Consider the following 14,671-nt stretch of genomic DNA (forward strand, 5'->3'; position numbering starts at 1 on the left):
GGTTTGGCATTAACATTCTGTAAAACTGTTTACTCACCTTTTTCTGTGGATTGAGCTCATATTTCATATTCCAAATACTTGTGGGATCCCTCAAGAATCTGGTGTGGTATTTCTTTTGTTCTGTTTGTTTCTTTCTTTACTTTATCTTATTTTACTTTAGAAAGTTCTGGTAACCTTAAGAAATGCCATACAATTAGATGAATTTAAACAGCAGTCCAACGTCTGTTTTGTTGGTTCTGCCGAGTTTTCATGGCAGTATACCCTGTGAGCTTTCTAAATTTAGAATGTATTACATAAAAATGAAATATAAATTAGCAGATACATGTATACAAACATACATACATATGAAAAATAGCTACTTGTTGAAATATTGTGTGATTTTTACTGGACTTCAATTTCTTTGAAGCTATTTCACTTCTCATTCAGGGGTCTCCATTGTAGGACTGAAGAATCCCTGCAAAGGCATGGCAGAATATCGTTCAAGGAAATAAGCAAATCCAGATGCCACAAGAAAATTTGAGAATATTTCAAGAATATGAAATATTTCATATTTCATATTTCTCTTTCATGAAAAATCAAAGAAGATGCTAATCTTATTCCATGTATGGATTGAGATTTTGACTGAAAGAGAAGGCTCAAGTAAGCAGATCCAGAATTCCTGCAGAAAATAGGTGACATTTTAATTAAAAAGTGATCAAACTGTGAGCTGCATTTCACAATTAATTGAATAATGGGGCTCTTGATTTTTTTTTTTTAATTCAACTCCATAATCTATTCTTCATTTGTATGCCATGGTACGGACTGATTTGTATTTAGTTATTCATTTCATTATTCAATCAAACTTCTGAAAATAAATTTGGGAAAAATGTTCAGGATTTCTGACACATGTGGATCCAAGTTCAAAGAAAAAACATGGTACAAATATTGCATTTGCCTCTTTGTTTTATGATTCATAAATGCTGTGGGCAATCCAATTCTGCCAAATTGCCCAACATCCTAACCATGTGCTCTTCATGCTGGTTCTTTTGTTTGCGCTATTGTCTCTGAATATCTGCACTTCTTTATCTTTCTCTTCTCAGTTTAGGTTGAACAGCAGGGAATGACAATAATTGGCAGCAGACCAGAGCCATTCAACTGCTAGACCACTCAACAAGTTGGTAGGTTACACCTCCTCCCTGTCACCAGCTCTCCATCTGTGTCTCTTCTGTTTCTTCCTTGGCATCACCTCTCAATGCCCGAGCATCTCACTCCACCATGTACGATCGTCTTTTCCCATTCATTCTTATTAAAATTGTCTCTCCCATTTTTTTCCCTTCACTAAACCTTCGATTTAAAACTGAATAGATAAGCGCAAATTTGCCTTGATTAGGCCATTCTTCTCACAGTTGCAATATAGATAGATAGATAGATAGATAGATAGATAGATAGATAGATAGATAGATAGATAGATAGATAGATAGATAGATAGATAGATAGATAGATAGATAGATAGATAGATAGATAGATAGATAGATAGATAGATAGATAGATAGATAGAATGTGCTCCGCAATTTGAACCGGTGCAGCAGACAAGTGATTGTCATCGATGAAAGAATGAGGAGAGAATGACCTCATTCTCTGAAGAGAGAAAGAAAAAAAAAATTAAATTATGTTGGTAATAGAATAATGAAATTAGTTGGTAATTTATTTTCTACTCAATGGTTTTGGAAGGCAACTCTTGAAGAAAACCTCTTTCCACTCAAACACTGACAGTGTAGAAGTGTGCATATGAGGCTTCCTGTATTTTCTTGTATCATGACTGGCAATCGTGATTACACACGTGTGTATATGTATATATGCACACAAATATATATTTGTGTGTGCGCGTGTGTGTGTATTTAGGCAGCAAGTTGGCACAGTGGTTAGTGCTTCTGCCTCGCAGCTGGGGAGGACCCTGGTTTGGTTTCAACAGGAAATCCTTCTGTTCGGAGTTTGCATGTTCTGCCCGTGTATGAATCTCCTCCGGATTCACCAGTTTCCTTCCACTGTCCAAAAACATACAGAGGGCTCATTGGAAAACGAATTTGCCTTATGTGTGAATGAGAGAATGAATGGGTTGAACCCTGCTCCCACCTGATGGCAGCTGGAATAGGCTCCAGCAACCCTCATTAGGACAAGCGGTAGACAATTGATTGTTGGATGGATATAAGAATATATATAGCAGTAAGAATATACATAAAATATACTATATGACAACATTCCTTTGTCCCGGAAGAAAAAAAACAACAGACAAACTGCCTTGCCTGAATTATCTGATCCTTTTCTACAGTGTAAATTGATAATATGATTTCTGTACATTAATAGATTCATTTTGATATATATTATTAGCAAACAATTTGTCTATTTCTATCAGTTTTGCATAGAAACTAGTGGGGGCCTGGGTGATAAAATCAACTCGTGACAGGGCTCGCTACTGACTACATCACATGTCTAAAAGTGTTTAATTGAATCCCCAAAAGAATGATGACAAAAATTGATGGATTATGTATTTATGGCAAGAACTGCCACATCTTCAGTGGAAAAGCTCAAAATGCCTTGGTCTTTGCTGCTGTTTAAAAGAAAAAAAAATACCCGCCTCTGCTGTCTGTGCTGAAAGTACTTTATGGTTACACAAGCATGTAAGTCAGTGATTGATGTGAGCTGACAGTCAGGAAATATCCTGGAAAGACCCACTACCTGTAGGGAGCTGAACCACTGGGCCATCATTGCTGATCATGGCAAGACACGCTCTTGACTAGCTGAGCCAGTTAGATGCTTCCTTGGGGGTGAATACACAATGTAGAGCTTTGGAGGCCACCTATTCCCAATTCCCTTTCTGACAACATAGTCTTGTACTGACTCCTGGCTATTGAGTTTCTAATAATATGAATGGCTTCTCAAAAGTAGAAGGGACTTGAAATGGGTTTGACATAATTCCAATGAAATATTTGGGGTCTATAGCTTGCACGGATGATTGACAGAATCATCTAAAGACTGTCAATGGGCAAGAATTATTAACTGTCAGAACATCCATCTATCCATCCAACCATCCATTATCTACTGCTTTTCCTGCACTTAGGGTCAGAGGCTGTCAGAACATAATTGATGTTATTTTTATCAGGCAGTTTATCAATTAAGGGCACATTTTAAATGTGTACTGCAAGTTGCCATACTGAAGTGGAAGTGTGATTCACCGACTAGATTTAAAAAAAAACAATCAACAAGATGTTTCCAACATCACATTATGAGCTATATTATATACTTATATAATCTATATGTATGGCTCTCAAATGTGGTCTGAAATGTACTTATCCATTATTACATGCCTGAAGAAATGATAGCATGTGGGAAACCTTAGACTCGCCTGTATTTTTCTTTTTATTGAAATATAACCATGAAATTTGTGCCTTTATAATTAGTGGCTCTGTCTACTGTTTTCTTTCTTGCTATGTCAGAAGATCACAATATTTATTTATATCTTCATTATTTATTATTATCTATTTTTATGCGGAAATAAAAAATATATCAATGGTAGAATCATATAACGTTTGTAGAATATTCAGTATATATTGTTTGGATGTATTGGGCTTACATTAGACAAAACTAAAGAAAACAATTCTTCTTTCGACTTTTCCGTTGAGCTCTCCCCTTCAGGGGTCGCAACAGCGAAACAACCCTCTCCATCTAACCCCATTCTCTGCATCCTCCTCTCTCACACCTACTAACTTCATATTCTCTCTCAATACGTCCATCAATCTTCTCCTTGGTCTTCCTCTAGACCTCCTGCCTGGCAGCTCCAATTCTAGCATTCGTCTACCAACATATCCACAAGTAAAACTAAACAAAACAATACATACATAATGTTATATTGCATGTTATATTTATCGTACATAAGTTAGAAACATCTTTGACTTATACCAAGTCTCTTATACAAAAACATTTTGATTTACTGAAGAATGATTTTATCCTACAGTAGATCCCAATACAAACATTGGCATGGTGCTCCGATGTACATCCAAATTTTAAAAATAAGTGAATAAAATAAAAGCAATAAGTAATCAGCTATGACCCTGTAAAATTCATGCCTGGAGAAAAAAAAGTAATGCTAATGAGGGCAGACGCTTGAATATATATCTTCCCTTCATGACAACGGCACCCTCTTTCAAAGTATCAAAGTAAACATCTTTAGTAATGCATCCTCTTGCATCAGCGATCAAATAGGAGCAAACTTCTTCATCCCCTAGGACTGAGCTCCACAGTAACGATTTTGTCATTAGGAGTTTATTTTGTTAGCCCAGTGCACATCTCCGTCAAAATGACCCTAATTTAGCTGCTAAAAGTAATTCACTGAAACCGGTTAGCTTTTACCCCATCATCAAAATTTCCACACCTGACGTGGCTGCGCTCTAGATTGTTGTTTCTGTTTCCACCATAAGTTCGATTTCACTGCTTATAAATGTGGCCTGTTTGTAATAGAAGTTGTATGAGTTAGCAGACACCTAATGATCTGAGGACATTCATGTGGGTGATGAGATTTTCAGATAGATTTGGTGGGAAAAAGTGTCGCAACAAAATATTGCAACAAAAAGATAGTTAACAAGGATAAAGCATCATTGTGGTTATTGTGGACCAGATGGAAAAATTGGAAATACTCCTTCTTTCCGGACTAAGTCAAGTTTATTCAAATTTTATTTTCATCGAGCAAAATCACAACAGAATTGTCAAATGACAATTTACTTTAAAAGAAGGTTGGGAACCGCTCTTTAAAATGATTTATACAAACCGGATGCCCCCCCCCCCCCCCCCCCCCCCCCCCCCCCTCATGAGCAAGCACTTGGCAAGTGTCAAGGAAAAACTGCCCTTCATTGGGCAGAAACCTTGGACGGATCTCAGCTCAATATGGGCGGCCTTCTGTCTTGACTGATTGGAGAGAGAGCGAAGGAAAGAAATAGAAAGAGTGTGATTTAGTCAATGGTGAGAGAGGGTGCGAGGGACTGGCACATACCAGCTCATACTAGCAACAACAGCAGTTTTAATAGCCAACAGGTTCTGGTGACATAATACAATAATGGCTTCAATATTCATTATTGTAGAAATTACATACAATGAAGATAATAGTTGTAGTGATTTTATTCAGCTTTTTTTTTTTTATTTCAAGGACATAAATCAAATGAAAATTCGGCCTATCCAATCCCTCAGTCTTTTGCTTAGAAAAATAGTCGTTGAACCAGTCTTGGCTTTGGCAGCTTGCTACACAGGTGGATATTGTCAATGGCTAGCAAGACATTTAACTACCAGGTGCGGCCGAAGATAGCAAAACTGATGTCATTTTCCTGAAAACCTTTTTTTCTTGTTTTAATCTATTTTGTATCTTTCCTGCGTATATCGCCTGTCAACAGCTCTTGCCACCTGCAACCCCTCTCTCCCCAACAGTTTCTTTTCCTAAGAGCTCCTTCGGAGGAGATTAGTGTCTTAACGGTGTTTACAGTTTTCAAGCTGCTTATATTTAATTTTGGTATTTCCACTGCACATATAGAATGGCATTTAGTTTGGCTTTCCTGGCATTCCCTTTCACTGTCTTGCTTTCAGTAACCTCACCCCAACCCCCACTCGCCTCCAACGGCTCTTCAGTCTCTTTATAGCGTTATCAAACTCTGTTGTTTATTTTGATAGACTAGCAGTTTACAGCTGTGACACCCATATATTTTGAATATATTCACTTTTATGTGCTTGGGAGAGAGCTGGCTTTCACATCTCGGGGAGAATATGATGATTTTATGAGATCTGCAGAAAAGAACCAGAGACAGATTCTGAATGCCATATGTGAATAAGTATTTCTATGAAAATATAAATCATGACGAGCCGGAGGTGTATTATGAGGTTTTTAAAAATAATAGCCCTTGATTGTGGGTGGATGATACATTTATGTTGCCTTCACATGCACCCACATGTACATCAAAGAGTGTCTGCAGAGCACACATTCAGCGCTTTTCGGCATCTCACTCCTCCTTCCTCTGTCATCACTACTTTGGCAGGTGGTATCTGATCCCTCTCTTTCCTTTCTTGTCTGTACCGCTGGAGATTATTTATTTATTCATTTATTTAACTATCCATCCAAATGTTCTCAACACTTGTGTATGTGGCATTGAGTCTCCATTGGCTGAGGGACACAGCTGTCAACTTAAAATGAGACAAGGATTTGGTGGATTCAGTGTGCTTACCACCTTCCTGACCACAGAAAGTGAAGACAAAGCAAAACCTTGGCGCTGTCTTCATTGGAAATAATCATGAGAATAGTTATCCAACTAATACCTGTTAACAACATTTGTACACCACTATTTAATGAAAAGACACTAAGAAGACACTGCTGACAGACCCATGAGAGCATTAAGAAATACCTTTTATAAGATGGCTTGAGATTTCCTTCTTTTTAATACATATTGCATTATAAGAGTGAGGAAAAAAAAAGCAGAAGTGTTTTGTTGCTGGTGATGTTCTGTGAATATTCCACTCTTTACATGTTATGATAAGCAGAAGTGCCTATAAATGGCAGGGGTTATTTTTAGTGAAGTTGAGACAGCCAGCTCGTACTTTCATTCTGAGCAACTATGTTAAAACAAAACAGGTTAAGGTCTGTACATAATCCGCAAGAGGGTAGAAATTTGTTCATTTTCTTTACGTGGCTGGAACAAGAACAAAGTTCATTTGGACCCTGACATTTCATACTTAAGCAGAAACTCAAACTTGTTTCGTGAGCACTGAGCAGCTGCAACGAGTTGTACAGTCCTGGGATTGATTTCCTCCTGCCAGGGTCACTGCTCTACTTTATCTATACACTCTTTTTGGTATTTGCAAAGTTTTCATGAATGAATCACCTGCTGTGACGGACGCTCCCCTCGAGTGCAACATTCATGATTCCTCTTTCCAACAATTTCTAGCCAATCAGGTGTTTTATTATGCAGATGTGTCACTTAGATTGTCATACTTTATCCTTTCACATGCTCATCCTCTCAACTATATGTCACCGCAAAGCTGTCTTCAAATAACATCGCTGGCTTGATATGGATATGCTATTTACTGTTAATATCAATAAACTTTGTGATGTGCACGTGTATGTTAATATGATTATTATTAGTAGTAGTAGCAACAGTAGAATTAGAAGTAGTAGTGTTTTTATTACATTTGTAAATGATTATTTATTTGTTCATTTGTGCATGTTATTATTTCATTTCATTTATTTTATTTCATTCTATTTTAATGTATTTTATTGTCGTTCAGACATATAGATAGCTTGAAATAACATTATCAGGTATGTTTTCTTGCCATCTATAAAAATTTTAAGTGTGACAACCTTTCAGGTGAAATATTGGAATACCTACTTGAAATATCAAGTAGGTATTCCAAGTTTATGACGAGAATGATTACAAGTTAGCAGAAAAGACCGAAATATGAATACTTTTCGTGTAACTTTATGAAGTCATAAATATGTCCAGTTGCCAAAATCTTAAATTCCACTTTCAAAACCACCGTATTTTTTGGATTATACGTCGCTCCAGATTATTAGTCTCACCAGACAAAAATGCATAATAAAGAACAAACAAAACATATATAAGTCGCACTTGGGTATAAGTCACATTTTATGGGGTAATTTATTTGATAAAATCCAACACCAAGAAAACACATCTCTTCTTGAAAGGCAATTTAAACTAAATATAGAATAGAGAACAACAGGCTGAATAAGTATAGCCCACTATAGCCTATATGACGCATAACAACGAACTGAGAACGTGCCTGGTAGGCTATGTTAACGTAACATATTACGGTAAGAGTCATTCAAATAACTATAGCACATGCTACAACCAAACAATCGGTGTCACTCTTAACCACTAAATCCAACGAAATCTTCTTCTTCGGTGTCACTTCTGAACAATTCCTTCAACTCCAAAGGAAGAAAATGCGCTGCCTCCTCATCTACTGGTACGTATCTTACATCAGTCATCGTCACTTGCAGTTCCAATTATTCCAGCCTTTCTGAATCCCGACAGAATTGTGTCCTTGCCCTGATACAGAGGCAATTGCGTTGCATGAAGCGGTAACACCAGGAAGGTCTTCCCGCAAAGTAATTTGTATTAATCGCCTTGGCAACTACCTGGGAGTGAAGATGCAGCTGTCCTGTTGACAAGCCTCTCCCGGCAGCACGTTGTTCAAGCACCCAAGTGTGAACTCGTTCCTCTAGCCGTGGCCAGCTAGCTTTTAGCCCGCGATTAGTTTTTATAGTTTTCTTCATTTCAGTAAAAGTAACCTCCGCTTTTCGCCAGTCCCTTACAAGTTTCTCACTAGCTTCAAACTTTCTTTCTGCCGCTCGATTGACGTATTCGGCTGCATATTTCACTAGTTCCAGCTTGTAACCTGCAGAATACGATTTTCTTTTCGGTGCCATTTTGTTCAGCCCTTGTTGTTTTTATAAGTTACCGCGAATGTTGGAATTATCAATTTTCATATGTACAGATGTAGCGGGTAGGATCGGTTTTTTTTTTTCACAGCGCACTTCTGCCATGACCCGCCCCCGATGAATTTTGATTGGTTGGCGTGTGTGTGTGTGTGTGTGTGTGTGTGTGTGTGTATGTGTGTGTGTGTGTGTGACGATCGCTGTTATGTCAAAAACACACACGCAGACACACACATCAGAGCAAGAGGGCTCAAAAATTTCATACTAGTCGTTCCAGAGTATAAGTCGCACCCCAGGCTAAACTATGAAAATCTGCAACTTATAGTCTGAAAAATACGGTAGTCAAATGCAAACATCTCTATTTTGAACTCAAGACGGTTAATGTGTCAACTCCTTTTCTTGTATCACAAATGTGAGAGGTAATAATTTTACCTCTCTGGGACTACAACTCTGTGTGCTTTGTGAAATAATAGAACATTTGTACACAGTCACCCATTGATACACACACACACACACACACACATACAAACAGCTTCAAGCAGATGAGTAGAAAGAATTATTCCAGTTTATTTTTGGCTGGGAAAAAGAGAGAACATGAAAGATCCCTGATGTTTCCCACTTCCTTCGCTGTCTGTCTCTTTACTGTTTATCTTTAATATGAGATTCTCTCTGAGTTGCAGCCAAGAGGTGGACAGATTCTCATTTTATCAGCAGAGGCGATAACAAACACTGTCACTGTACTAAAATCACACACCGAATCAGTTTTGGTATTCAGGATTTTCAGAATTTTGGCCATTGACAGACCTTAATTTTAATTTCTTAATTTCTATACTTTATTACACAAAGACCATGCAATATACCACAGGATTCTTTATTTCATAAGGCCAGGCTTATTTTTCAAGTTGTCAGTCTTATGTCTTTGAGCCTTTTTCATTTCAACCCTTCCTGCAAAGCTTGATAATGCAATGTTTGGCTGAAAGTTTTTATGTGATGATATGTGCATATAAAATTGCTTTTTGAATTATGCATGCACATTTTCTGGTTTTACCATTACACAGAACTCATCATTATTCTACTCTACGTTTTATCACGGAGGCATCATGGAATGCCCCGCCCATTTTTCCAAAGTTAGTTTCAGGTGAGAAACTGCAGCCTGCAGTAAAGTAAATGAACCAGCTGGAAAGAGCAGCGGCTGCAGCCCGATAATGAATTACACCAAAATGTTAAAACAGTCTCCAACGCTGGAACTAATCAATACCACGGTCTTTAATTATTCACATCCTTTCTGTCTGGTTAATGATTTTGCACTTTCATTCATGTAATGCAATGCAATAATTAAGAACTGAGCAAAGCCATTGTGTTGTTTGTGTTGGCTTGATTGACAGTGATTTTCTTTTTATGGATTTTTGTCCAGTAAAAGTACCATGAATGGTGTCGGTCTATATATTATGACATCGAGATACATATAAGTGGCGGCTCAATGATTGATTCATACCCAAAGAAATATCATCCTGATAGCTATTATTTGAGAATATTATCATAAATTGTTTCCCATCGATTAAGTTTTGAATTATGTAAGATTGTAAGGAATTGCTTGTCACCTTACACATCTCAGAACTTAAATATTATGGTCATATGTATTTATGGACTTATATATGTGTGGTTGATTGTTGGGTTGGTTGAATGGTTAGGTGGATGGATGGTTGTCTGTTTGTTTGCTTGGTTGGTTTTTGTTTGACTGTTTTTTTTTTTTTGTTCGTTTGTTTCTTCGTTACTTAATTCCTTCGTTTGTTATTTTCTTCGTTCGTTCCTTCATTCATTCATCGGTTTATTCAGTTGGATGTCTTTGGTTGGTGGGTTGGTTGGTCAATCTTTTTCTTGGTTGCCTGTGAAGATCGCAAATAAATATCTTAGATCCCAAACAAATAACTGCCTGTTCATATTGCTGTGACGATCCTTGCAAATTGAGGGCTGCACAGGTTTTGCAGACACTTACAAAAAAATGATATTTTATCTCTGTGTGTTTAAAATGTGTTTTTGGGGATCAAAACAATAAATAAATGAAAATACAGGAGGTCTATAGATGCATGTGTCAGGTAATTATTGCCGATTTTGCACTGCAGAACATTTTGCAACTCCTAGAACCTTTTCAGTGACAAGGTTTTTTTTTTCATGCATTCTCATGAGCAGGGTAATTTTGCAGTTCCATAGTAACTCATATGATGTAGAATAAATGCTTGGTGATTGGTACTCATAAGTAACGGTCATTACCAGATACTTCTTGTGGACTTTGGAGCACCATCATAGAAAAACAGTTGCTCTGCTTGTTTTCTTGCTACAAAATACATGAGCTTTTGAGAAATGGACCTACAAAAAGGACTCTTTTGGCTGGCTACGGCATAGAGGGATGTTGAGGGCTTGCTGCAGAACAAAAATATTTTCGCTGAAAAAAAAACATAGTTAGCTAACTGAATTTTTGTTGAAGCAGTGCAGGGCAAAAATAAAAGTACTACCTAATTGATAGTGCATTGTTATTATTCCCATGATGCGGAACGTGAATGGTGTGGCAACTGAATTCCTAATAATTATAAAAATCAAAAATTATAATAATTAATAAAAATATAATTATAAATGACATAGTAATAAACATAATAATCATAATAAGTATGGGCGAGTTTTGGGCTAGTCCAGGTGATGGTGGCTTGTTGTGTAAATGGAAGAGGTGATCGGCAGAAACTAGGTGTTAGGGGAGTTATTATGCAAATGGGTGTTGTATGTGGAACAAAAGAACAACTTTGTGGGATTACCTGGATTGTAAATGTGAATGGGTAAAGCTGAGCAAAGGAGTGAAACCTGTTGAATCACACAAACTGGGGCTCATGTGGACGTTACCAGGGCCTGATACTGGTGGTGAATCTTTCCTTGCTGTTTGGATAGAGATTGATCATGGTATGGCGTTATACGTTTGTGAAAGGTTGCATCTGAGGCCCCCTCCTCTGTTCAGAGACTGTTTTCCTGTTCTGACAAAGATGGCTTCTTTTACTTCTCTCTCTAACCATCTGTGTTCTCTTGACAGAATACAAACATTGCTGTCTTCAAAAGAATGGCCCTTGTCCTTCAGGTGTAGGTGGACCGCAGAATCCTGTCCTGAAGGACAGGCTGTCCTGTCTTGAGCCATCCGTTTGTGCGGACATTGTGTGGTTTCTCAACATAGATGTCATCACAATTCTCAGTGCAAATGACGGTATACACTACATCTCTATGTAGTGTGTACATATCTATCTCATGCCATGGTGTTTTGTCCTTGTGGTGCACTGGCTTTTGCCTCAGGGTGTTGTGGGATTTGAAATGTACGAGAATATGGTGTTTGCCGAACACCCTTCGCAGTTTCTTCGAAACACCAGCAGCATACGGTATGACAATGTTCTTTCGTTTGTTGTCTTCCTCCTGTTCTATGTTCTTGGATCTGGTGGTTTGGAATTTAGAGAAGGCCCAATTAGGGTAGCCACAGGATCTCAAGGCTTTCCTAATGTGTTGTACCTCAGTTTTGCCACCTTCAGTGGTCAATGGAATGTTCCTGGCCTGGTGATGTAGAGTTTTGATTACTCCTAGTTTATGCCCAAGGGGGTGGTGTTGGTCGAAAAGCAAACACTGTTTGGTGTGTATTGGCTTCCAATAAACCTTGATGTCCAGGCTTCTGTCTTGTTGGATGTGAATGCGACAGTCCATGAAGGGGAGTTGGTCACTAGCGATGTCCTCACTTGTGGATTTGATGTGTGCGTTGAGTATGAGTGGTGAACGCTTCGACCTCATTCTTCTTGATCTTGACCCATGTGTCATCTTCATACTTGAACCAGTGGTTCATTCCCCTGAGTGAAGCGAGGGCCTTGCTCTCAACGTCTTCCATGTATTGGGTTGGCCACGATGAGGGACAAACAGGCAAGCCCATGGCGCATTCATGAGAAGCTGCCATTGAACTGGAACTGTGGCTTGTAGACAAAGGTCCAGTAGGCTGCAGATTTGATCAGTAGAGAGTTTTGTTATTTGTATTAAGGTGTCCTTAATGAGGCATTCGTTCACTGCTGTGATCGCATCCAATGTGGGGATACATGTGAACAGTGAGGTTATGTCATACGACACCATGGTTTCATTCGGGTCCAGCCTGATCTGCTTGACCTTACTGGCAAAGTCCTGCAAATTCTGGATATGGTGTGTGGTGTTGCTAACCAAAGGTAAAAAACTCTTTGCCACATGTTTGGTGATGTTGTATGTGACATGTTGATGCTGCTGACAATAAGTACAAGAGAAGCTCCCTCCTGTTTGGAGCTCTTTGGCAGCCCATAGATGCAAGGGCTTGTGTCTCCTGGGTGCAGTCGAATATAAAGTGTTTGTCTATGGCCACATTCTTTTTTTATATGCTGTAGACACCTGACCACTTTCTTTTTGTATGCATTGGTCGGGTCCCCATTTAGGGTTCCATTCATTGCTCTGTCCCCGAGGAGATTGTCCATCTTTGCTTGGTAATGCTCTCATCCTTCTGGAGTGAGGAGAGTGTTGTCTTCTCTTCAGGTGTCAGATTAGATGGGGTTGGACTGTGATAACGAGAGCCAGGAGGAGCTACTAAAGGACTACTAAAGGACCCAGAGGAAAGAGCTACTCTAGATTAGGAACTAACCTTTGAGGATCTCACGATCATGCCACGTGCCTTCAGGCCGAACACTTGGACTCGATGGGCTACCCTCATACATTTTTGGATCGCCAATGGCCATAACCTCCATCCAATATCCAATCCTCCCTGTGGTATTTATGGAGTGTAGTTGGATTGGTTCCTTACCAACCTCGTGCCCCAGAGCAGTCCTTGCCCTGTTTCCAAGGACAGGTGATTTTGCCTTACTAAAGGTCCAAGGTGCAGCAGTAGTAGCGAATAGTAGCATTTAGGCAGGTTGATAATGAGCCCCCGGGATGGTAGCTGATGGAAGAACCTCTGCCTTTCAACAATTTTACAAGGTCCCAGTCGCCCTGTGTTCTACAAGCCTACAAGGTCTTATAAAGTTGGGTCATCTTTTACACCTTATCTCTTCCTCCCTTAATCCAATAAGTTTCAAGATGCAGGCAAAAAAGACCTTTATGTAACCTGTGTCAAGGTCCTAAATCTTCAACCTTTGTCACAGGTGAAGGAGTCCAAGTGGATTAGCTTATTTGGACCAGACACCTCCCTGAAGGGGAGTTGGCAAGCCTGTCTGTTTGGCTCGCCGGCCAAACGGAGAGGCGACCTCCAGTGGAGGATTGTGCATGATGCTATAGCCACAAACATATTTAGAGCACATTCTCTGAGTATCCAGTGAGTTTCAAAAGCAGTAAATAAGACACACTTCAGGATTTAATATGATTTCTTATTATAAATCGACAACCTGGGGGACTTTATTTGTACTTGGGTAGAATAAAACATGTTGTGTCAAATTAACAACAATGGCAAATTGATGTTCTCTTTTGAAGTTGATCACCCTGCCACTGCCATGGAGTTAAACCGAGCCAATGGAGTTAAACTGAGTATTTCACATTTTCCTTGAAAAGGTTTTTTTTTTTTTTTTTTTTTTTGAATAAATTGATTTTTAAAGCACAACTCTATTTATTTCTTCTGCCTTCATGTGTACCTTCATTGTCATACTTGAGTGACTTTATTAACCAACTTTGTTACTCACTGTTTTTCAACATATCCTTGTGACACACCTTTTACTTGAAAAAAATATTAAATTTCCAGTCACATTCTCATCATTTTCATTTGATTTCCCTGTTTAAATTTTCATCCCCCTCACTCAGGGGACCCGCACCATTGTAATTTTCCTGAATACAAAAATTGTAACAAAGCATAATATGGCAGGCAATCATTATTAGTATTATTATTTCAATCTCTTGGTGCATGAAGACACGGTAACACATATGCACTGAACAATCAACCCTTTGTCGTATACCTGGCTGAGAGCTGTTACCAAGACTGGAGAGGGAGCAGGCGGTAGGTAGAGGAGAGAAGAAAAAAAAAGGTTGAATAGAGCAGAATACAGAGAAAGTCTATGCTTTTTTTAACTGAGGAAAAAAAGCCCCATAAAAATACAACATCTAAATAGAATCCGACAAAAAAGTGGGCAGAGTGAGAAACAAGACAAGAAGAAGGGTCCAAGGGAGGTCGAGGACTTGGAATCAATG

The 14,671-nt window shown here is 38.7% G+C and overlaps 1 protein-coding gene and 1 pseudogene across 2 annotated transcripts in view; one reads left to right on the plus strand and one right to left on the minus strand.

The window, feature by feature from the left end:
- The window catches only part of tenm3 (teneurin transmembrane protein 3), a 366,691-nt gene that overhangs the window by 44,891 nt on the left and 307,129 nt on the right, over window positions 1-14,671 (plus strand). For both annotated transcript variants that reach the window (XM_086142740.1, XM_086142745.1), the window contains exon 2: window positions 1,080-1,157. The gene's annotated coding sequence lies outside the window, so the exon portion shown is untranslated. The remainder of the gene's footprint in view (window positions 1-1,079; window positions 1,158-14,671) is intronic.
- Window positions 11,412-13,401, minus strand: LOC147214092 (uncharacterized; annotated as a pseudogene).

The sequence above is a fragment of the Fistularia commersonii genome, chromosome 35, assembly GCF_037954325.1.
Source record: "Fistularia commersonii isolate RoL2024-O1a breed Wild chromosome 35, RoL_Fcom_v1.0, whole genome shotgun sequence".
Lineage (NCBI taxonomy): Eukaryota > Metazoa > Chordata > Actinopteri > Syngnathiformes > Fistulariidae > Fistularia > Fistularia commersonii.